This window comes from Mauremys mutica, chromosome 9, assembly GCF_020497125.1.
Source record: "Mauremys mutica isolate MM-2020 ecotype Southern chromosome 9, ASM2049712v1, whole genome shotgun sequence".
Taxonomy (NCBI): domain Eukaryota; kingdom Metazoa; phylum Chordata; order Testudines; family Geoemydidae; genus Mauremys; species Mauremys mutica.
In genome coordinates this window covers 103922330-103947817 of record NC_059080.1, presented here as the reverse complement: position 1 = coordinate 103947817, position 25488 = coordinate 103922330, and the positions used below count along the sequence as shown (strand labels likewise).

Genomic DNA, 25488 nt, shown 5'->3' with positions numbered 1-25488 from the left:
GGGCATATGCTCCCCCAGAGATGAGTTGCACAATCCGCAGGGAACACTGTGAAGGTTTTTGGAGTGGGGGAGTGCCTTCCCTAAAGCAGCAGGAGGCAGCATACTTAAAGGTCACGGGCGCTGCAGAGACTCTGCACCTCTCAGGTCAGGCCGTTAATGACCCCGTGGTCTCATGTGGTGTGGAAATATCACCCTAAAAGACAAACAGAAGGTAGCGTCTGATCCCCGGAGATCTCTACACACTGAGTCCCCAGTGAAGTCAATGCACTGAGTGTGTGTAGGACTGGGCCTTTTATCTCCATTGCCAGTGACGTGCGGCTCACACAACCAGGGAATCTCAATTAAATACCAATCAGACACGGATGATGCAGATGTTTTAACTAAGTAAAAACAACCTGCTCCAGTCATCTTTGGGGTGATCTTGCCAGGTGGAATCCAGCTTCCTGGCGTCTCCCCTCCAGTTCAAAAACATCATTATCTTGCCAAGAGCAACAGGCAGGAACCAGTCATTTCTAGGCCACATCCGTCAGTCGGAAAGCAGTGCACAAATGCAAAATACAACAATCTCCCAGCTGAACAGTGTAGTTATCAGCACGGGAAGCAGCACATCCAGGCAATTCTTTGGGGATTATTGGCTTTTGATTTTGATGGCCTTGCTCTACTTCAAAGACAGGTCTCCTAGTTACCTGCCTTTTGGTAATGTTCACACACTTCGGGTTTCTAGGGCAAGCAGAAGCTTTGATTCTGAGCTGCACTTAATTCTGCACAGTTAACCCTGGGTTCAGCAAGGCGATATACAGTGAGTGCTTCAATTTCCCAACAATGGCTGGGCACAAAGCACGGATTTACAATTTAAAGCTGGAACAAAGCTGGAGGGTTGATATTTTTTATTCTATTTTTAAACGCCCAGTAGCCTACTTTGAAATGAATTAATCATAAAGTGAACTGTGGCTGTTTCACAAGCCAAGCGTGGCCCCCTCTCCCTCCAGTGACGCAGTCCAGACAGGGACCATGCTGATACCGCACTGTTTGGGAAAAGTTGTATTAATTTCGACAGGATATATGGGCCAAAGGTGTTAGCGTTACCCTCATAAAGCAGTGTTAAACAAGGCTCAGGGTTTGGCATACAGAGTCTTCCGCCTACTCAGCCCCATGGTGCAAACACTGGTAACAATCCTTTTAACCTTTTATTAAAGACAGAGAAAAGAAGGAACCAGTTAATACGATGCATTTCAAATGCTTTAAGTAAGGCTTTCATTTATCATCATCCCTTGTTCCCTTCAGCTGGCGAGGGTTTTCGAAGGAGAAAGCCCTTGTGTGACAGTCTCTGAGGGGATAATAACCGTCAGTTTGGGGAACAGAGAAGAAGTTAGCTGAGATGAGCTACGCTGATGTTGCTGTTAAAGTCTGATCCCGTTGCCTGGCTGTCAGGGGGTGTCATGGGATTCAGCCAGAGCTAGTAGAGGTGGCGATGGCGTGTGGGTCCCTCTCTCTGGCCCGGTCTGGCCAGGGCATCCCTCAGGATTAGGACAAAGAAGGTCCAGGGTCCCAGGAGACCATGGGGTGGCAGCCATTGGTTAAGCTTGCTGCAGTAGCCTCTGTCTGGTCTCTCCCCCCGTAAGTCTCTTCCTTTAAGGACCCTACAAAGGTAGTGCTGAGTGAAACAGTCCATTCCCTTATTATTTTGTCTACCAATCTGGCCTAACATCCAACACACCAATTTTGGCTCATTAATTTCTGGCTCCACATCTTCTGTTTTTACCCAGCACAGTTTTAACATAGTCCTTAAACCAGACCAGCAGGCCTTTCAGTGCACTCAATTCCGCTGTTCTGTCTCCTTTTCTTGCACCCATTTATAACATTCATTATAGAAAACAACTTAACCTATATTCCACCCACATCGGTTACAGGCGATTGTCACATCTTGGGAACTTTCAAATACTTCTGACAATTAAGCTTACAATGAGGGTAAATGTTTAGGCCCAGTTATCACAACATAATCCGCCCAATGCTTCATTAGCAGCAGCAGCAGAGGGAGAGTATTGTAGACAGGGCACTTGGGTTTTACCCCCACATTGTCTAAACCCACTGGGAACATGTCCACAGGAGACAGCAGCAAGAACAACATTGCCCTCTCTACTCCCGTGTTCCTGCTGTTGCTACCAGCACTGGGGCTGCACCAGCGGTCAGTAAATAGTAGGCGATTTCGCCAAAAAGTGTCATGTAGCCAAGAAAATGGAGAGTCAAAACTTCTTCCAAACTTGACTCCTCCTGTTTCTTCTCTTCTCATATTCTATGAGCCGGAGAAGCCAGCCAGCCCACCTGCCATGACAAGAAGGGGAGAGAAGAACCTAGTCTCCTGCTTAACGGTTTCATGAATACAAGGCCCCCTCTGTTCTGCATGGGTGTACCTCTACTGACTACAGTGGAGTTATTCCTGATTTACAAGAGAGTAAGCAGCAGGGGAACCAGTACCATTTGTATCCATGGGATTAGTGGGCTTCAGATAGTACTGTGATGAGTGTTATCCTTGCTGATCTTAAACACAAAAAAGAAGCTTACAAGAAGTGGAAGATTGGCCAAATGACCAGGGAGGAGTATAAAAATATTGCTCAGGCTGCAGGAGTGAAATCAGGAAGGCCAAATCACACTTGGAGTTGCAGCTAGCAAGAGATGTTAAGAGTAACAAGAAGGGTTTCTTCAGGTATGTTAGCAACAAGAAGAAAGTCAAGGAAAGTGTGGGCCCCTTACTGAATGAGGGAGGCAACCTAGTGACAGAGGATGTGGAAAAAGCTAATGTACTCAATGCTTTTTTTGCCTCTGTCTTCACAAACAAGGTCAGCTCCCAGACTGCTGCACTGGGCAGCACAGCATGGGGAGGAGGTGACCAGCCCTCTGTGGAGAAAGAAGTGGTTCGGGACTATTTAGAAAAGCTGGACGAGCACAAATCCATGGGGCCAGATGCTCTGCATCTGAGGGTGCTAAAGGAGTTGGCGAATGTGATTGCAGAGCCATTGGCCATTATCTTTGAAAACTCATGGCCATTGGGGGAGGTCCCGGATGACTGGAAAAAGGCTAATGTAGTGCCCATCTTTAAAAAAAGAGAAGGAGGAGGATCTGGGGAACTACAGGCCAGTCAGCCTCACCTCAGTCCCTGGAAAAATCGTGGAGCAGGTCCTCAAGGAATCAATTCTGAAGCACTTAGAGGAGAGGAAAGTGATCAGGAACAGTCAGCATGGATTCACCAAGGGCAAGTCATGCCTGACTAACCTAATTGCCTTCTATGAGGAGATAACTGGGTCTGTGGATGAGGGGAAAGCAGTGGACGTGTTATTCCTTGACTTTAGCAAAACTTTTGATACAGTCTCCCACAGTATTCTTGCCAGCAAGTTAAAGAAGTATGGGCTGGATGAATGAACTATAAGATGGATAGAAAGCTGGCTAGATTGTCGGGCTCAACGGGTAGTGATCAATGGCTCCATGTCTAGTTGGCAGCCTGTTTCAAGCGGAGTGCCCCAAGGGTCGGTCCTGGGGCCAGTTTTGTTCAATACCTTCATTAATGATCTGGAGGATGGTGTGGACTGCACTCTTAGCAAGTTTGCAGATGACACTAAACTGGGAGGAGTGGTAGATATGCTGGAGAATAGGGATAGGATACAGAGGGACCTAGAGGATTGGGCCAAAAGAAACCTGATGAGGTTCAACAAGGACAAGTGCAGAATCCTGCACTTAGGACGGAAGACTCCCATTCACCGCTACAGACTAGGGACTGAATGGCTGGGCAGCAGTTCTGCAGAAAAGGACCTAGGAGTTACAGAGGATGAGAAGCTGGATATGAGTCAACAGTGCGCCCTAGTTGCCAAGAGGACTAGCGGCATTTTGGGCTGTATAAGTAGGGGTATTGCCAGCAAATCGAGGGACCTGATCATTCCCCTCTATTCAACATTGGTGAGGCCTCATCTGGAGTAGTGTGTCCAGTTTTGGGCCCCACACTACAAGAAGGATGTGGAAAAATTGGAAATAGTCCAGTGGAGGGCAACAAAAATGATTGGAGGGCTGGAGCACATGACTTATGAGGAGAGGCTGAGGGAACTGGGCTTGTTTAGTCTGCAGAAGAGAAGAGTGAAGGGGGATTTGATAGCAGCCTTCAACTACCTGAAGGGGGTTCCAAAGAGGATGGAGCTCGGCTGTGCTCAGTGGTGGCAGATGACAGAACAAGGAGCAATGATCTCAAGTTGCAGTGGGGGAGGTTTAGGTTGGATATTAGGAAACACTATTTCACTAGGAGGCTGGTGAAGCACTGGAATGGGTTACCTAGGGAGGTGGTGGAATTTCCTTCCTTAGAGGTTTTGGGATTGAGACTGGGACAACACCATAACAGAGCAATCGCAGACTGGATGCCAAATGCCTTCATGAGGTGTATTACATCACTGAACCAGACACTGTGTGACCCTAACAGCTACAGCCATTGTCAGTCTTTCTTATTAAAAGTTGTGTCTGTGCTCAACATCCCGAGTGCTGAAACAACTGGTTATTGTGCACACCCAATGTTTTCTCGAGTTGTCAGTATTGTACCTAGGGCGAGTCTACGTGACAGCTGATTTCCAATTCGCAGCAGTCCCAGTCCCTGTAGGGATTTTGTAAGGCATTATAAGTATAGATATTTTGGGGTTTACCCCTGTGTTTATATTCTTCATTTTAAAAGAAAATCACAGCTCTCCAGTTAGCGAGGTTAGTTTAGCTCGGGTACCTTGTAAGTGCGGTGCTGTAAGGGTTTCTGTCTGTAGGAGCAGACTGTCCCCGCCCGAGGCTTGTCTGCAGGCTGGGGTTACAGACAGGCCTGTGGCTGGGCCTGGCTGTGCTGAGCTGGCTGGTTCCAGGGAGCCCTCCTCTCACCTCCGCCCCAGCTCTGCCCAGGGTCAGAGACTGCTGGCAGTCTGCCTGCCTGTCTCCTGCTCGCTAACTGGCTGCTGCGAATTGCTGTTGTCTCCTCTCCTCCCATTATTTGAGGGAGAGGGTGTTGCCAGAGTGACTGCAGGGGGTATCGCCTGAGGGGTGCGCAAGGGTGTCTCTTCTCTTGGGGTACTGCCCCTCACAAAGGGGGTGGGGCTACAGTACAAAGCTAATTGGGCTGTAGCAGACAGTGATGGTGCTTCCCATGGAGCATGGTCGGTGTCTGATGAGCTCCGGGCTGCACATGCAACAAGTTTTGTTCTGACTCGTTTGGGACAAATTGTGATCCCAGGGCTTGGCCCAGCAAGGCGCAGAGCCCTTCCCAAGAGAGGCTGGACACCTTTGTCGCCCAGCGACCTCACCGGCAGCAGGAGGCTCCCAGAACCTTGCAGGACCAGGCTCAGACTCCTCGTTTCTGACTTGCTGCACCCAACCTGAGAGTGAGAACTCTGTTTTTCTCCGACATAATGCTTCTGAAATCCCAGCTCCACCCACAGCCCTGACTCATGCCACGCAGCACTTACCTAGGCGACCAGCCCCACAACCTGCCTCTCGTTCTGGCTTGGTCTTTGATTGTGAAACAAAGTAAAAAAAACAACACAGTTTTGTATCTATACCAAGTCTGATGGAATTCCATTTGCCCCATTTTTTATTGGTGCATCTGATGGGTGCTGGCTGGAACTACTTGTGAACAATTTTGCTCAGCCAAGCAGCATGTATCTCCTGGTACAGGACACAGATTCAGGAAATTGGCATGTGAAATTGAGGACATTAGATAGATTGTGCCTTCATGCTGCAAGGGTCCAGGCAGTCAATGCTCAGCACTCCTCCCAATACTATCATCATCACCACTATTATTTAATGACACTAAGCAGGACTCACGTACATTTGCCAGGGGTATTTTTTGTTGTTTTTAGGAGCAACTCCCGATCTTGTTATACTGAGATGAAAAAGAAGGGAGGTCCCGTGTAACAAAGGACTGCTGGCAACCCAACCCTACTTTCATGGGAGGTTTCAGATCTGACAATCCAACAAAACTCTGTTGCATCAGGAATTTCCAAGCCGCTCTATTAACAAGCCGCATTTGAAGCACCTACCAACTAAGACTTGAAATAATTTTTTACCAGGAATTGTTAGCTTCCTCCACTGCCCTTTCCACCAGAAAACCCCAGAAACCCCAGATTCTATAAGCCTGAAGGGCACCTGAAGACCAACATGTGCTGGGGACTTTTACAATTCAACACTCTTCCCCATTTTTGAAAAAAGAAGGTATTAATAACTTGACAGTCGGGAGTCTGCTCACAGACGGTAGGCTCTGCTCAGAGCACTGAGTCTCTGGATTTGCACAGACGAGTCTGGGCCTAGCAGCCTGGCCTGTGACCAGGGGCGGCTCTAGGTATTTTGCCGCCCCAAGCACGGCAGGCAGGCTGCCTTCGGTGGCTTGCCTGCGGGAGGTCCCGGTCCCGCGGATTTGGCGGCTTGCCTGCGGGAGGTCCGCCGAAGCTGCGGGACCAGCAGACCCTCGGCAGGCAAGCCGTCGAAGGCAACCTGCCTGCCGCCCTCGTGGCAACCAGCAGAGCACCCCCCGTGGCTTGCCGCCCCAGGCACGCGCTTGGCGTGCTGGTGCCTGGAGCCGCCCCTGCCTGTGACTCAGCCAGTCTGTCCCTGGTGGAGTGCAGGGTGTTGCCAGTGGGATTATTTGTATCATTATCAATTGTACTATCTACAGGAAGGAAATGGGACAGAATCAGAGCTGGTTTGTCATAGTCTCCACCAGAAAGAGTGATGGGTGTAGCTACGCCTGCACACCTTCCTAGTGGAGAGAGAGCTTATATCAGCAGAGAGTGCTTTTGCTGCTATAGTGGATACCAATTGCTGAAGCAACATAAGCTGTATCATAGAAGATTAGGGTTGGAAAAGACCTCAGCAGGTCATCTAGTCCAACCCCCTGCTCAAAGCAGGACCAATCCCCAACTAAATCATCCCAGCCAGGGCTTTGTCAAGCTGGGCCTTAAAAACCTCTAAGGAAGGAGATTCCACCACCTCCCTAGGGAACCCATTCCAGTGCTTCACCACCCTACTAGAGAAAAAGTTTTTCCTAATATCCAGCCTAAACCTCCCCCTCTGCAACTTGAGACCATTGCTGCTTGTTCTGTCATCTGCCACCACTGAGAACAGCCGAGCTCCATCCTCTTTGGAACCCCACTTCAGGTAGTTGAAGGCTGCTATCAAATCCCCCCTCATTCTTCTCTTCTGCAGACTAAACAATTCCAGTTCCCTCAACCTCTCCTCGTAAGTCAGGTGCTCCATCCCCCTGATCATTTTCGTTGCCTCCGCTGGACTCTCTCCAATTTGTCCACATCATTTCTGTAGTGGGAGGACCAAAACTGGACGCAATACTCCAGATATGGCATCACCAGTGCCGAATAGAGGGGAATGATCACATCCCTCAATCTGCTGGCAATGCTCCTAATGCAGCCCAATATGCCATTAGCCTTCTTGGCAACAAGGGCGCACGGCTGACTCATATCCAGCTTCTCATTCACTGTAACCCCTAGGTTCTTTTCTGCAGAACTGCTGCTTAGCCAGTCGGTCCCTAATCTGTATCAGTGCATGATATTCTTCCGTCCTAAGTGCAGAACTCTGCACTTGTCTTTGTTGAACCTCATCACCCCTTCATCCTCCAGTTCAGAAATTGAATGTTTTATACATTGCTCTAGTAGCTTCCCAGGTATTGAGGTCAGGCTGACTGGTCTATAGTTTCCCGGCTCCTCCTTTTTCCTCTTTTTAAAGGGCACCATATTAGCCCATCTCCAGTCTTCCAGGACCTCTCCTGTCATCCATGAGTTTGTAAATATTATTGCCAGTGGCGCCGAGATTTCTTCAGCTAATTCCTTCGGTGCCCTCAGGTGAATAGCATCAGGCCCTGCTGACCTGAATTCATTCAAATTGGTCAGAAGATCTCGGATGTATTCTTTAGTTATCGCGATCTGCATGCCTTCCCCTTTATTGTCTAAGGTAACTTCACCAGTTGTTCGGTCACATCTTATATTTTGTGAGAAGACTGAAGCAAAGTAGGCAGTGCGCGGCTCTGCCTTCCTATCATCTTCCGTGATCAGCTCACCTTTCCATTGAGCGGCAGACCCACACTGTCCCTGATCTTCCTTTTTTGTCTGACATATTTGTAGAACCCCTTCCTGTTGTCGCTAACTTTTCTTGCCAGCTGTAACTCATTCTTTGCCTTGGCTTTCCTGATTTTGTCCCTGCACGCTTGCACTATTCCCAGGTATACGTCCTTGGTCACATGCCCCTCCTTCCATTTCCTGTATGTGTTCATTTTGGGTTCAGGTAGCTGAAAAGCTCCTTGTGCTGCCACATCGGTCTCCTGTGGCTCTTATCTTTCCTCTGCGTCGGAATAACCTGATGTTGACCCTCTAGTATTACATCTTTTAGGAACCACCAGCCCCCTTCGACTCCTTTTCTTCCTAATTGGTCTTTCCATGGGACCCTGCCTGCTATTTCTCTGAGTCATTTGAAAGTCTAGTGTCCAGTTTTGCTGTTCTCGTGTCCTCCTTTCCTTAGCATCTTGAATTCTATCAGATCATGATCACTTCCTCCCAAGTTCCCGACCACTTTCGCCTTCGCAGTTACCGTATATACTCGTTCATTAGCCCATTCGTTTATAAGCCGACCCCCCAAGATGGTTAGGTAAAAATAGCAAAAACTGTATGACCGTTTCATAAGCTGACCCTATATTTCAGGGGTTGGCAAACTTTTGGCTCCCGGACGTCAGGGTAAAACGCTGGCGGGTCGGGACGTTTTGTTTACCTGGAGTGTCTGCAGGCACGGAGCCCCTCAGCTCCCTGTGGCTGCGGTTCGCCATTCCCAGCCAATGGGCACCGCAAAGAGGCACACTGGCAGGCTGGTGGGGGGAAGCTGGCATTGCCAGTGCTCTTCTGTACACTTTCTGGGTATAAGCAGAGAATTTCAGTGCCCAGAGCTGCCAATCCAGCACCTTTCACCAGCACTACATTCGCCGGAAAAAATACTTTTAAAAATAAAGACACTGAAAAGCTGTGGGGTCCTTTAAGAGGAAAGATGAGAAATTTACATCAAAAACTGGGTTTCCATGCAATATAAATATGTTAAAGAAATAAGATAGGAAGAGGGGAGACACTACATGCCTGATTACTCTTGTAATGCTGCTACGCTCCAGATCATGGGTTATCTGCCACATATAGTAAGTGCCAGCTCAGTAAATCTGGCCTTCCCAAGGGCAAATCTTATGTCTATACTCATCTTCACAGACAGACCATTTTCTTGGTGCTTCATTCTTGAATCATTGCCATTCTTCAATCAGTCACTCCATTCTTCCCCCTATCTTCTCCCTTTCCAGCTACGAGGTGCTGGAGCCGGTCTCCCTTTGGGCAGGGGAACGCTACCGAGTCACCTACTTGTATGTTCTAATCGAGCCAGGGGAGGCGATGCCTGCATCATTTACACACACAGCTGAGCATGGCTCATTCATGGCTGGAACCCTACACCACACAATGGCAACAAAGCAGTGGGAAATCACTCATGCAGTTAGGAGTTTGTATCTTCTACTTCTGACCAGGTCACTATTTGTTAAAGGGACACACTTGGAAATTCACCAGAAATCTCCACCATCTCAGTCAGGAGATCATCAATGTCTTTACTGAAATCGGAAATATGTTTTCTGTGTCTTTTATGGGAGCCTTTTTTCAGTTGGCTAAGGTGCCATACTCCAGACAAAGTGGATGGCAGAAAGTATCTGATCTATAACAATTACTAAGCATAGGCACTGTCACAGTGCCTAGCTGAAGGAAATATATATATATATATATATATATATATATTTTCAACTAGTGGAATTGCTTTCTGATGAGCTGAAATCGTATTGATTTGAAACACTGGACAGCTCAGTGGTTTGATGCATTAGTGTGTTATACTCACTAAGTCTGAGAACAACTGAGAGCGTAAAAAAAAAATCCACCTGGAGCCCAGCACTTCTCTCTCTTTCAATAACATCTAACTAAAGCCTGCCAGTCTCGCTTACAGGGAGTTATTGCCATGTTAACGGGATGCGGACAACATTTGAGAGTGTGTATTACTAAAACCTGGGCTAAATGTATGCGGGGGGGGAATGGTGCAGATCACTGCACAAGATGCTGAGTGCTGGTGGGGACTCTGTCAGCCGCCCTCGTGACAAGGGGGAATAGGACTCAGTTACACCTGGGACTGCTTGTAGCTTGTCCTGTGTTAGAGCCGCCTTCAGATTTTCAATAAACCTCTCTTTGGGGGGTGGGGAGGGACACCAACAACTCAGGCAGCCACGTCTGCCACGTCCGACCTGCCCAATGGCTCGTCACGCCCAGCCCTCTGCCTCTTGCAGAGCACAATCCTCAGAACCTCAGAGGAAGGGGGGAAGCCTGAGTGCGGCTGGCCCCTAGAGAAGGAAAGAATTCCTTCTGGACCCCTGCAGTGCTCAGCCAGGGCGGGCGCCGACGGGTGAGGCTCGAAGGGCCAGTCTCGCAGTAGGTTTACTGGGAGCAGTTCTGCTGTAGCACTTAAAGGACTCAGACAGGATTGGGCCGCATTGTGCTAGGGGCTGCACCAAATCACATCTGCTGGTCAGAAGAGGACTGTTATCATTGGCATCTATCAGCCAGGTGGTTAGTGTGGGTCAGACTGGGCCTGATCCCGCTGCTCCCACTGAAGTTGGAGTGTAGCCATTAACTGGGAGGGGAGTCGCTCTCCCCCCTGTGTGTTTATACGGCCACCCATCATCACAGCAGCTGAGCACGTCACAAGCATCAATTCATTTGTCCCCCCATTACATAGGTCTGTGTAATGGATTTCACTCACTGCAGAAGCGTCTCCTCATGGCCAGGCGTGGCGTAGCAGCTGTCGTTCACTCTAGCACTCCTGCTCCGCTGGTCTCTCTTCTGTAACTCAGCCCTCCAGCTAGGTCAATATTTATATCTGCCCTTTTCAGGCTAGCAAAGTTCCACAAACGAAAACCCAACAAATCATTCCAAGACCGTGGGTCAGGTCTCTGGCCCGACTCTGGGCTCATGCCACTTTGCCAGTGGCTGGTTGGGGAACCCAGGCCCTCTCTCTACCCCGGGTTCCACGCCCGGGACCCCAAAACCAGCAGAAAGGGACTGCAGGCTTCCTCCCTGCACCTCACTCTTCTTCTTGAGAAGGCCGCCATGCCTGGGACTTGGTGACCTGTTCGGGACTTACAGCCTCGCTCCTCGCCAGATATTCCTAAAGAATTGCAGAAAAACGTTTTTGGGGGCCCCATTTTCCTTGTATTCTTTATAGATGCTGCAAGGAAAATTGTTACTTTAAGGCCTCTGAGTTTTCTGTCTAAACAAACACTTCCTGTCACTGGTACAGTCTTTACAATCCCAGAGGAGATGATCTATCATTTCCTGGACTTTACAAGCGACGCATAATCCATCTTTATGTTTGTTAATTAGAAATAAATTAGTGTTTAATCCACAATGCCTTGCTAGAGTTCCAAACAGAGCCACTTCACTCTTCGTCGCAGGGCCTTGGATTACCGCAACATTTTCAGCGGCTGGGCACACGTCTCGGAATTATTTCCCCTGCATTCAGCTTGCCCACAGGTCTCGCCATTCCTTCCTTAGCTCATTTTTTATTAGGTGTTTAAATTCCAGTTTGCTTCAGGGGATCCCTCGGTCAACCTGCTCGTGATTAATAGAACTTTTTGCCTGCTTGTCTGCCAGTTCGTTGCCTGCTAGCCCGGCACGCGCCAGGATCCCTGCTATTACGATGGTGCCATCCAGTTGAACCCCTGGGGCTGTTCACATTCAGACTATCATGTCTGTGGTCAGACTCACCACTGTCAATTGCCTGCAGCCCTGATAAGGAACCGGACAGGATGGCCCCAGCAGCTGGCTCACAGCTAAAGCCTAGTTTAGCACTTGGCTCCCTTCTGCTACAAGTATCCTCTCCTCATACTAAGCAGCCTGCTCTGCCAGGGGGGCTTCACCATCAGCTGAGCCTGGCTCTCCCTCCAGGTGTATTACTGCCCTCAGACCCACGTTCACCTGTTCAGGGCCGGAGTGGGGTTCACACCCCATCACAGTCAGTATGATTAGCCCCATTTTACAGATAGGGAACTGAGGCTCAAGGTACTTGCTTCTGCGCCATTCAAGTCAATGGGAGCTTTACCATTGACTTCAATGGGCGCAGGATCCAGACCAGACATAAAGTGACTTGCCCAAGTTACACAAGGCACCTGTAGCAGAGGCAGGGACTTGGAAACAGGTCTCCTGAGTACCGGTCCCATCTCTTAACCACAAGACCAGCCTTCCCTTCAGCTACAGCGAGTAACTTTCAGAGCTCCACAGCCTGACGCCCTGCTCCTTGAGGATACATTCCTGATTACCTGTTTTAATTCCCCCGTTGCTCAATTCTTCAAGTGACCCCCCCTTGTTCTCATATAATGAATCAGTATAAAGGGGGACGTGACAAGGCATACAAACCCCACACCAGGGTTAAGAAAGCTGCTCTGGCCCAGGCAGCCCCACGCTGCCACACCCGCAAAGCATCGTGCCTTGGAGGAGGAGCTCCGAGGGTGAGCATCCCAGCTCCGGCAGTGGAAGTGAAGCACCTGCACTCTGAGTGACGGGGACGGAGCTCCAGCACCTGCACTCTGAGTGACGGGGACGGAGCTCCAGCACCTGCACTCTGAGTGACGGGGACGGAGCTCCAGCACCTGCACTCTGAGTGACGGGGACGGAGCTCCAGCACCTGGCTGTAGCAGTGTTGCCAGACTCAAAGGGAAGAGACTTGTGAGACTATCTGTGAGGCCAGGTGTCTGATGCCTGTACATTACCCATAACCCAGTGGGAAAGAGGGCTCTGGGAGGAAGTGATATAAGGAGGCAGCAGGACAGCCCTGGAGTGGTGCAGGACTTCGCTACTTACGCTGGGCCCTACATTGTAACCCGGCGGAGAGGGTGGGCCTGGGTTCCCCTACCAACCTCTAGGAGGGGTGAAAGGCAGAAGCCAACCCCGATCTAGAAAGTCGAAAGCAGAGAAGGCCCTGAGCACAGAAGAGTCAAGATCCTGAGACTCAACCCAGGTGCCAGACCTAGAGACGCCTTGTCTAACCCAGAGGGCTTCCCTATTGCTAGAGTCTGAAAGGGGCAGACCTAAGACACGTGACCTGGCCGGAGGGCTGAGACATGGAAGGGGTAGATCACCACAGGAGCAGAGTGACGGTCAACAGGAGGTGCCAGGAAAAGAGAGAACCTGCCTGACCACTGAGTGGCACCTGTGGTGAGTGATCCCCTTCGCAAGGGGACAGGTCGGCTTTTACGATATGCGCCATAATCGTGAAGACCTCAGTCCCCTCTGAGCAAAGGAGACTATTTTTCAGAACATGAGACATTGCAGCTGGAAATAAGACTCAGACACAATGAAATGGGATCTGTGCCACTGCTCAACTCACACATGCACAACGGAGCTAGACACAACTGTCTCCACTCACATGCACACAATTTGGCAAAAGTAACTGTACCATGGGCCAAATCTCCAGCAAAAAAATCCCCTTTACTCCAGCAAAACTCCCTTCAAATAAGATTGGAAAGGCTTCGGCATTCAGTCCTGTGTGCATTAGTATGCAAATTGCCTCTGTTTTCTTTCTAATATAAATCTTGTATTCTGGGTTCTATGGTTTCCAGGTTTGTTATTCTGAGAATATCCACAGAAGTAATAACAGCACCACACATCAGTGTGCAGCCAAGCTCTGATTTTCATATTTATTGTTGTATGTTTCTCACAGATATTATCCCCCAACTGTCCATAAGTCTCAGAATTATTTTTCTTTTTACAGCCTGAATTTTAAGTTGCTCCAAAGCCTCTGCCTGAAACACTGAAGAGTAGAATATGCTGCAAGTCACATTACGCAATTTTGTGTTGCAATCCAAAGAAAACAAGTTCTCCTTTTTGACAATTACCAAACTACTTAATTGGGCAATTTCACTGCATTTGCACTTTTTCAGATAATAACATTCCTTAGAGAGTGAAAGAATAACTATATCTGCATGGGAATTATTGCTGTTTATGGCATTACAGGGACTATGCAAAGTTCCCTGGGCACTTTATTTGTTGGAAAGACAACTTCCTGTGATTGATGTTAGTGCCAAAATCAGCCCAGGTTCATCAGAATCAGAGATGGGCCTGAATCAGAACCAGAGCCCTGCACGAGAACACCCCTGAATGTGAACCTGGATTGAGACCTTGATTTGGCAGTTAATCCCTAAAAGGCTGAACAAAACCCCTGGATCCAAACACCCTAATTTTGGGGGATTCAAAATCCAGATTCGAGTTTGCAGCTTGGGTCCATCTCTGACCCAACAGTCTGCAATCCCTTCTGGGAGCTTTGAACAAACCCAGTTTCAAGCCAACTCAAGATGGTTTTTGGTTCGGTATCAAAGTCATGCAACACTCTCCATTTTGTATGGGTTCAGCATGAAAGCAGATGAAAGCTGAACTTCTAACAAGAAACTCAAGTGAAGCTTGTGGGTGAGGAGTGAAGAAACCCAGTTGGTCAGAAACTAAAGAAAATAGTTGCACAAACCTCTTCAAAGCAGCACCTTTCATGTGGCAATATTGGCATGTGCCCTGTCACTCAGGCTGGCAAGCAGAGTCCAGGGTAAGGGCAGAAAAGCCGGTTTGTTGCTGTGAGCATCTTGTCCTGAATTACGTCCTCTAACAGCTTAGAATGAACATCCTGTTGTATAACTCTTCAGTGGCTGGCAAACAAAGGGAGGGGGCACTAGTGTAACAGGGAAACAGGCAGTGAGCTAGTTATTTCTGGAGCAAGGGGGCTCCCCCGAGCAGTCAGGCATGTTGCAGCCAGTCTCAGACCTGGGCATGTGATAACACTTCTGACGGTAACAAGACAGGCACTGATTCGAATGCTCCAGCCTGGCCTTTCTATTAACCACAGAGCAAGTCTGTTTCCTCTTTTCTATTTCAAGATCCTGCAAAAGGGCACTGGAACCCCCTTTGTTCAGTGAACTGACAGGGAACGGGTTGATAATCTGGCATCACTACCTAGACCTGCTGCTTTAAACGACAGTCCACCCAGCGGCCCAGGCAGGTCACAACGCAGGAGCAGGGCTTTAGATAGTCGATTGTGTCCAAGACCCACAGATCGCTTTACACCCAACAACAAATGAGATCTCGCCACGCTCCTGTACGGTGCCTGTCATCATCACCACCATCTGGGTTTGGTCCTAGCCTAAGCCCTGGTCTACACACAGCCCCGGGGTCGAACTAGGGTACGCGAATTCAGCTACGTGAATAACGTAGCTGAATTCGAACTACCCTAGTTCGAATGACTTACCCGTCCAGACGCCGCGGAAGCGAACTCCGCGGCTCCAAGGTCGACTCCGCCAACTCCTCCTGCCGCGGTGGAGTACCGGAGTCGACCGCGGCGCTTCCGGAGTTCGAACTATCGCGTCTAGATCAGACGCGATAGTTTGAACTCCGAGAAGTCGAACTCGCCGCGTCGACCCGCGCGGTAAGTATAAACGTACCCTTAGTCTGGGAGCATGGTCCCTGCGGGGAGGGGACTCTCCCCTTTTCTGAATGGAAGGGGTGACGGTCAGCCACTTCCCTGGCAGTGCCCCCACTTCCGGAACCCTGAATAAACCCCAGAAGAACATGGGGGGGGTGCTAAGTGGGAGGACAGAGGCAAGTCCACCCTCCCTCCCCCAATCTGGGGCATTAGTGAGTTTTCCATTTTGCACTGAGGAGCTCCCCACCCCTGCACCCTTGAAAGGCGGGAACCTGGTGGCAGCTGCAGCCAGGGGCGAGGGGATGTGGGGCTGGCACAAGGCCGCCACAGAGGGAAGGGGAGCCTATGATTCACTCCCAGCCCTGCTCCAAATGGAATAGGGCAGCCCCCTCCATACCCTCCTCCCCAGGTTTAGCTCAGACGGGGGCGGCATGGCTCCAGGCAAGCACTCTGACATAGCCACCACAGGATCCTTAAAGCCCACAAGCTGGCGAGATTCTCGGGTTTACAGCTTCATCTGAAAACCAGCATCTGCCGATGGGGGACCTCTACCACCGGGCTGGGGGGGGGGGTCTGCACTGACGCAGGAAGAGCCAGACCTTGGCACCAGCCCCGGGTCCTCCGAGGTCTCCCATCCACATGCCAGCCCCGCCCTGCTCAACCCGAGAGAGGGCAAAGGACTGCAGCAGAAAGGGCTACGAAATGACAACGTCCTAGCAACATACCTCATGGTGCTTTGCAGAATGACAGCTGTGTGCTCACTCAGCCAGATGACACTTCAGGGACCACGGATTGACAGGACAATAACCCTGGAACAGACGGAGAGAGATGCCAGGGTTATTTTTATCAGTGCGCCATCTCCATATATTATACCTTTTTGCTTGAGAAATTTCCCCAAAGGGATGTAACAGAAGTAATGGATGTTACGCCACGAGCATCAATAACACCCACCATTACTCGGCTCCGTGGCCACAGCCAACGATCAACCTTCAAGTCAGAGGGCAAGGCAAAGCCACTCCTAAGATACACAGAATGCCGAACTACCGCACAGGGTATGTGTCCGAGAATATTCCCGCCTTTCGCACCTCTCCTTCTCTTAGGTCAATGAAAGGGTTGCCAATGGTAGAGAACTGGCCAGCCACTCCCTGGAGATGGAGAGTTGATGCTCTTCCAGCAAAATCAGTCACTTCAGCTACAATAACCATGGTTTGCATTAAGGCCCCACTCCTCCACCATGATTCACACAGGCGGACTTCAGCCTCGCTGGGAACCCTACTGCTTTCAGTGACTGATTCCGCCCAGGCAGGTCACAACGCAGGAGCAGGGCCTCGGAGAGAAGATCAAGCCCCTCAGATCGCTTCACACCCAATAACACCTGAGACCTCGCAATGCTCCCGCACGGTGCTGGTCGTCCTCAGTGCTACACGAGGCAGAGACAAGGGTAAGGCCCAAGTTTTCCACTTGTTTATCAGAGGTGCTGAGCACCCACAACTTCAACAGGAGCCACAAGTGCTCAGCACCTCTGCTAATCAGGCCCTAGGCGTCTCCAGCTGGGCTCCCAAGTCTGAGACCTCCCCAAAGCAAGTGGGGTCTTTGACGCATGCTGACCTCTGTGATCTTCCCAGGGCCACACACCACATCAGGGACGGAGCTGAGAATAGAGCCAGCAGGCCCAGACCTCCAGCTCCCTGCACAGTCGCTGTCCAGTATAAAAATGGGGTAGGCAGAGTTCTGCTCCTCCAGCGTTTCCTGCCAGGCCTGGTGCTTTTCTAGGCAATTAAAGCCATGTTTAGGTAGGGGAAGAGCTGCTACCATTGGCAGCAGAAACAAGGTGGGTGAGGTGATACCTTGCACTGGACCAATGTCTGTCTGAGGGAGAGCTCTGTGGGACTCTCTCTCACCAACAGATGTTGGTCCAATAAAAGCTATCCCCTCCCCCGCCTTGTCTCTCTAATATCCTCGGGTCGACACGGCCACAACAACACTGCAAACAACTTTTGTAGCAGGCATTTCCAGATCATGTCTTAGGTCTGGATGCACCAAAATGAACTAACTCACTCTTAGATTCTTCCCCTCGGTCTCTGGAAGGAAAGCTTGCCACTGAAGCAGCTCACGTTCACTTAAATATTTCAGCAGAATTCATGTTTGACTGTGGCTTCAGATGATCCTTAAATCGAGCTTGCCGTGGGAGAAGGGCTCTGTTTGCTGATGTAGGTATGAAATGAAATTGCCCTGTGTTTTTAAGGCACATGAAACCCTATCTGTTCTAGTGCCTGTCTGCTGCCCACCTTCCCCAGAGCAGCGGGGTACCCCGGCCAGTCCAGGGGGTAGCAAGGAAGGAAGGCAGCACAGCGGGCAGAGTGAAGGAGCTGCAGAGAGAGGGTCATGAAATATTGATGCACTCATGAAATACTCATCTTGATAGCAACCCAGGGAACTTTCTGAAGCCCCGGCAGTGTGCATGTGGCTCACCATTTCAAGGGGCATCAGACACTGCACTTCCAAAGAGCTGAGGTAGCGGTGCCTTCCTGGCCAAGGGAAATTATATTAGAAATTACCTCTCCCCCCAACATTAAAAGAATGTTAAGAAGGCAAAAGTCAAGCACTCAAAAAGTTGGGAAGTGCCTGAATTTGGTCCCTGTGGTCTGATGGCTCCAGAGAGCCTCGCCAAACACACATCATCGATTTGTCACATTCACTCTGACGGGAGGAGGCTGAGTCTTGGCTCTGCCACGTTAGAGACCTGGTTCTGCCTGATATGGCCTCAGGCAGCCTCTGTTAGCCCATCTGTAAAATGGGGAAACGATACTTGTCTGCCTCCCAAGGTGGGGGACGAGGCTGTTGCAGATCTGGTCAAGCTCCTCCTACTGGACACTTGCCGGACTGCCAAGAGTGGATCCCATGTGCCCTTAGCTTGCTGGGCCTGAGCAGAGTTGTGCATTGTCCCAGGCCGGGGGCCCCTCGAATGCACTCAGGTGTCGCACACCCCTCTTAGCAGTGAGGACTCTGCAGCTCTAATGCCTTGGCTCTGAAACTAGTGCTGCCTCCCTCAGCCTCCCAGCAGCGCCTGCATGTTCTCCAGTTTCCCATCAAAGGCGAGAGTCCTCCTGGTATACAGGTCACCTCTTCTGGGGTAGCAATAGTGAAGCTAACAGATGGATGGACAGATTTTGCACAGGATTCTGAACCAGCATGGCTCTTGACTTCCCATGAGTGATGCATGTAGCGATACAAAATAAGCAGTGTACCTGTATGCATCTTGCTGCCTCGGGTTCCTCACCTCTCTGGAGAGTTTTGGGGGCTTGGGCAGAGTCCTCTGGGATGTCCATCTTCCCCAGAGCTCCTGGCTTCTCCTCAGAATCATGGAGCCTTTTGGGCTCAGCTAGACGTGCCTTCTGGTACCTGGGCTGGTCCCCGCTTTAAACCAGACCCCACTGCCTCAAAAGCATGCCCATCTCTTTCCTTCTCCTACCCCAGGCTTCCTAACATCTAGGTTAACAACTCTCCACTGTCCCTGGTCTGGGAGAGACGTGCTCCAGCCCCAGCCAGTGAACGGTGGAGCCCACATCGACCAGAAGCCCCATGTCGTACGGAGCGACTTCCCGGATCGCCATATTGGCCGTGCTCAGTAACGGGTGCAAGGGGCACAGTATTACTGACGCTCGCCAGTGGCAGCGCTGGGGCAAGAACTCCTGGGCTCCTGCTCTGCCTCTCGTCTGCCCAGCCTCCCCTCAGCTGGGCACTCCTGCCAGCCCTGGGCGGCTCCGCGTGAGGCCTCTTGCTAGTGGCCAGGGAGTCTACGTACCCCTTGGTGTGCAATGGGATGGGAGTGGGGCGAAAGGTGGGATTCTGCCCCTCACACATGGTCTGTGGGCCCAGGGTGACGGGGCAGGGGGGAGCTGGAGTACCAAGGCTGTTGGCAGCCTGTGGGGGAGAGCAGAGAGCTGGGGGCTTGGGGGGCCTGAGACAGCTGGGCTGGGAGCATGCTCAGTGCCCTCTGTGGGGTGGAGCATGCTCGCTGCAGACAAAATGTTCCAAAATGTTGGTGCCCATCTTGTAACAAGCTCTAACAGCGCATAGGCAAATGGGGATGTGACGAACTGGGAATGTTCTTCATGTTTCCTCTGAATACTGTGGGGGGGCCGCAGTTCCTGGCCGACCCTCTGTCGCCTGGCAACTAATGGCCGGGCCCTTCCCCCCTGCAAGGGGATGTTAAAGGTGTTGGAGACAAAGAGGTCAGGTGGCCTCCTGGCCGGGGAAAGGAGCTGAGCAGAGAGGAGGGGCTGGAGGGGGTTTCAGTCTGGAGCTGGCTGGGGACGAGGAGTGAAGTGCAGACGTGGGGGTCTGGCTCACTGCCCCCCAGAATGGACCCGGCCGAGGGGTCCAGTTCGCTGTATCTACAAGCTCTGTGTTAGACCCTGTTCCTGTCATCTAATAAACCTCTGTGTCACTGGCTGGCTGAGAGTCACGTCTGACTGCAAAGTGGGGGGGCAGGACCCTGTGGCTTCCCCAGGACCCCGCTGGGGCGGGCTCGCTGTGGGAAGTGCACGGAGGGGCAAAGGATGCTGAATGCTCCAAGGAGAGACCCAGGAGGTGAAGCCGTGGGAGCTTCTTGCCCTGAAAAAGTCTGCTCCAAGGGAGAGGAGGTGCCCCAAAGTCCTGACTGGCTTGGTGGGGAGCAGTTCCAGAGCATCACCCGGGGACTCCGTGGCAGGGGATTTTTCCAGAGGCATATAACTCAGCCAAATCTGGGTGGATTTTCACAAAGGCAGCAAAAAGCACCCCGACTGCAGACACCCCTCTGCCAAATATAGAGTACCCACCCCAAAGCCTGGAGATGCTAAAACTATACAAATAAATAGTGATCCGAATTTTATAACCGGGTAAAAGAAACTATTTTTTCCTAATTTTGTCTCAAAAACAGCTGAAATGTTTTAGCTAAAACCTTCCAAAAATTCAATCTGAAACAGATACCCTGCAACAAAAATTGCAGCCCAGTTTAAAGTCTGGCAAAGTTATAAGCAACTGAAAACAGGTTCTTATAATAAACCACATTAGCAGCCTTAACTAGAGGTGGCACCATCAGCTCTGCCTGCTTGTTAAAGCTCAGCACATTATATGCAGGCTCCCCTCACTCCATGGAGCCAGACTGCCAGAATTAGAGAATCCCACTGCTATGGTAGGATGTTAGGCTGCCCCATAGATGCTACAGGCCTGATTCTCTGCTGTCTTGCACTGTGGGTCATCAGGTTCTCCGGTGCACAGGGAGCAGGGGCGGCTCCAGGCCCCAGCACGCCAAGCGCGTGCTTGGGGCGGCAAGCTGCAGGGGGCGCTCTGCCGGCACCGCGAGGGCGGCAGGCAGGCTGCCCTCGGCGGCTTGCCTGCGGAGGGTCTGCCGAAGCCGCGGGACCAGCGGACCCTCTGCAGGCAAGCCGCGGAAGGCAGCCTGCCTGCCGTGCTTGGGGCGGCAAAATTCCTAGAGCCGCCCCTGACAGGGAGGGTAAAATATTGCTAAATCAAAATGTGGCATTGCATCCACTTTGCACCCCTGTAAATGAAAACATGTGGTACCAGGCTGCAGGAAGATCCAGCCAGAGCCATCTGGCTAAATAACTTCCCAGCCTGTTGCAGAGTGTGGGACTCAGAGCTGAAGTGCATCTATGGACATGCCACTAAGAGCATTTGGAAGGTTTCAGATAGTCAAGTCGCAGTGCAGGGACCCAACAGCTGAAAGTGTGTCCCTGTGGACATGGTACCTCTTCTATATCCTTCACTATTACTACGATGTTAGAGCACCATAAGTGCATTAGCCACAGTGCAAACCTCTACAGAACATTCCCTGCCCTGTCCTTCCATGAGGAGCTCACAAGACCCAGACCTGCTAACTCATACCCAGTGTCAGCAATTTCAGTGGGACTATTTGCATGAGTGAGGACTACTCGCACAAGTAAAGGTTGCAACACTAGCTCTTGATTCAGACTGAGGCTGTGCATTCAGGATCCACGGGAACCTAAATATCTCGATATTTATATTGGTGTGTAGGTTGCCACAAGCTTTTTTAATGCTATTTATGGAAATACTGGGAGGAGATTCCAGCAGCACCATGAAACCCTGAATCTGGCTTTAGTTCAGCTTAATAGATGGCTCCATGAAACACTGGAAAGCCTGTGGAAAGCAGAAACAAACACAAATGAACCCTCAAAACCCTAGATTTAGATCCAGAACTCGGCAAAGCTCCATTGTTCAGATCTAAGCATTTGGTTAGATGCAGAGCCGACAGTTAACTCCAACTGTTCAACCACAGCTTCAGACGTACCCTTCCTAGCTTCCTTTATTTGTTTCCCTTGGGCTATTCTGGGGCACCAGAGAGTTTGTTACGTCTTTGACTCAATGTATATTTAGCGAATGCTCATTCTGGGGGCCGAGGGGAGGAGGGGACAAAGGAAACGTTACATGCCCGATACGTTCTGTCTCTCACTGTTTTGACTAATTTGTTTTTTCCAGCATGTGTATCCTGGAAACCCCACTGGAGCCGAGAACTCATTGACCAGGGTGCACTGGGGGACATGGCCAGTTCCAGCCACTCCATGCAAGCAGCATGGGATTGATAAAGAATGCAGCCACATCAGGACAGTTTAGCTGGCATTTTAAACAGAGAATGAAGCTAACAGATATCCCAGCCTGCCTCCTCCCTGCCCATTAGCCAATAAGCTGCTGTTGTGCAGATCAGGATGAATGTTCAGGAGTGAAGGTGATAAATTGGTCCTACAAACACAAGGCCAAATTCCTCCCTGGTGTGACTCCTCTGAAGTGCTGCTGGGTGAGGCTCTGGCCCACAGTATATATAGACGCAGATGAAGAGAAGGTCGGATTACAAAATAGAAGTGACCCCACCTGCAGGAACAAACCTCCTTAAGAGGCTCTCCCTTGGAGAACAATCGTCTGCAGCGGGTTGTAGCGATAGCCTCCTTGCATCTTTCTAGGGCCATATTTAGCTCTCAGAGTTTTCTCATGAAGCCAAGATGAGCAGCACGCACTGCTTAATGGCATTGTTCTGCCAGAGCAGGTTTTAGTGAGATGCGTTTTTTTCTTGTAAGAAATAACTAATTAGACCTGACATTTGAGAGTGTCATGTTGGGTACCAAAATAGCTCTCTCTCTATTGCATTACTTGCAAAGATCCTACAAGGAACCACAGGCATAAATATCCACTGAACAGCCTTCTGGGGATGTGTTCTACAAGGCAGGGCAACGAATGCACAAGAAGTAAATAATACCTACAGTTCCAATAGCCTGTAAAGCTGAGCAGAAATTAATGACTGTTATACAAACTGGCCAGGGCACTCCAGATCTTGACTAATCTAGTTGTCTGATAAGAAGATAAGAGTTCTTAGAAAGGACCCATTTGCCAATGGATGCTAATTCTTCATAATACCCCTCTGTGCCTGGAATGACCCTCACATCTCGGCCTCAGACTATTTTGGTGGAGATAGGGTTTGTCTTCTTGCATTTTGCGCCTCAATAAAAATACTCACAACAAGCCACTAAGCTAAAGTCACATAGAAAAAACGCTACTGGAGAGGATTCTGATTAATGTTTGAGCATCAAATTTAAAAAAGGAGAGACCCTTCAAACGTCCTTCCTAAAGTAATGGTCATGTACATACCTGGTTTCCCCATCACCGGGAGAGCATTTATTAGCTAGCCCTGGTGCGGGGGCAGCAGGCTTTGCTGGCAGAGCAACGCGCAGCCGTACCCAATGTCTCCCCAGACTTGGACATTCTGTATCATTGAAATACGTCTCCTACGGCAAAGGAACAGCTGCATGATCTGTTATAATCCGCCCGCCCCCCCCCCCCACACACACATCCAATTTACGGGGCTTGTTGGAGGATCTGGTCCCAGGTGTGGGGCAGAAGCTAGTGCAGTCCCCAATGCTGAACTCATCGGTACAGTGCCAGGAGAAGGACCTGCTGGCTACAGTTAGGGGACGACATACGCAATGCTCAGGGCATCTGGCTCACCTGTGATCAAAGGGGCCATGCCAGGCACCTGGCTTGTGGAATTAAACCCAGGCCTTCCTGTGTCATGAACACTGGTCCCATCCTGCTCCCTCCTGCCCACCCTGACATGAGCCACTGCCTTTGCGCCATTCTCCCAAACCCCCCCGATTCTCCGCCCCTCCCCCCACCCCACTGGGGCGCCCGCTGTGAGGGGCACGCGCAGCAGCCCCTATGCACCAGTGCTGCTAAGATCGACTTCCTGGCTCGCTTTGCGGGGGAAGGGGAGAGGCGCCATTAGCTCCGTTCTGATCCCACAACCCCCACGCTCTTTGAACGGCCGCACGATAGCGACGCATTTGGCCAGGAGATTCCCATCCAGACGAGGAACCCTGCCCCCTCCTCCAGGGTCGGGGTCGGCCGGAGCCAAGGGCTGGGGTTCGGCCCATCTCTAAGTGAGGCACCATTTTGGAAAATGAATTCCTGGAGACAGGCGGTGACGCTGTGTGCTGTGCTTTCCGGGCCGGGCTATTTTAGTCTGGGCTCATTCTGCCACACGCCATAATTACCTCCTCGAGCCGGAGACGCTCATCTCGCTTCCAGCAGCGACTCTGTAATTAACTCAAACCGAACAGCACCAGCCCATTGTTCCTCGGGCCTGGGGTGTTTCCCTCAGCAACAGCGACACACTGAGGGCCAGGCCCCGCCAGGTGCACACAGCACATCGCCTCCCGGGAGCGGGCGGGGGAGCACAGGCAGCGTGCTGGAGACCGGGGGGCCTTTGCTTTCTGGCTGCAGACTGGGGAGATGGCAGCACCAGGCCCTCCAGGACATCTCCTGGAGAGAAGGAAATGGGACGCAGCGGCATTCCAACCTCTGTCTCCCCCTCTTCCCTTCCCCTGCCCTGCAGTCACCCTCCTCCCAGCTCTCTCCTGAGAAACACCAGGAGCCCGAGGGCCTGGGAGCTTGCTACCCCAGGGCCTGATTCTGCACAGCGCTGAGTCACCGCTCAGGGCAACTGCACCTGTATTCCCCTCCACGGTGCCTCAGATGTCACCTCTCTTTGGCAGAGACCCGCATCGCCCTCCTGCTGTCGGGGCTTTTCCAGGCTGCACAGTTCCCCGCCTGCCCTGTGATCTTCTCAGCACGTCAGAGGCCAGCGTAGGCCAGAGCTTCCCCACCAGCCTTCCTAAGCAAGCTGCAGCAGTGGCCTCTCCCCTGGCCGGCCTGCGCAGCAGGACGCAGCAAGCCCTGGCCTCAGGAGCCGCCCAGCAGGCAGGTGGGAATCAGCTGATCCAGCTCAGCAGCAGCAGCTAATGACTGGCTCCCCTCAGTGATTCCCAGCTGGAAGCTCTAGGGAGGAGCCAGCTGGGTCAGAGGGGGGGTCAGGAGAGACAGACACTCCCCTGAGTGGCAGGCAGACCCTGCGGTGCCCGTGCCCCTAAGGAAAAGGGAGGGCAGGACTGTCACTTTCACTTCTCCATATTTCTTGCCCTTGTGTGGCAGGAGAATAAACGAGCCTGTGTAGAAGGCAGAGCAGAGCAGATGGATGTGGCGATTGGTTTGTCCCCTAGGAGGTGGGTCTTCTATGCCAGCACATTTATTCATAAGGTGAAAACGTTACAGAGAAAACATTAAAACCCAGAAAAGAACCTACCCACCTGCTAATAAGTTACCAGCGATCAGCCCAGCTCCAGCAAGTCGCGGGAGTCAGTCCTTCAAACCCCACAGGGCTCTGCCTGTGGGCGTGTTGGTGGCACCAGGCATGACCCAGTGTTGACAGAGGGGTGGAAAATGACAGTGCCAATGAAGGCTCCCTGTATTAGGCCTCTGCTTGTCCGAACCGCTTCCATGTTTAAACTTTAATTAACCCCACAGGCTAGATGGAAAGAATGGAATGTGTGGCAACTAGTTATCAGTACCAGGAGGCAATTATACAGCCTGCTTGCACCT

At 51.1% G+C, this 25488-nt stretch overlaps 1 long non-coding RNA gene across 1 annotated transcript; it reads right to left on the bottom strand.

Moving 5' to 3' along the window:
• Positions 1-1337: 1337 nt before the first annotated feature.
• LOC123377097 lies at positions 1338-24822 on the bottom strand. Its single transcript, XR_006582083.1, has 3 exons — positions 24560-24822; positions 16263-16346; positions 1338-1640 (listed from the first exon to the last, which is right to left on the bottom strand). It is a non-coding gene; the product is annotated as an uncharacterized LOC123377097 (long non-coding RNA).
• Positions 24823-25488: the final 666 nt, after the last annotated feature.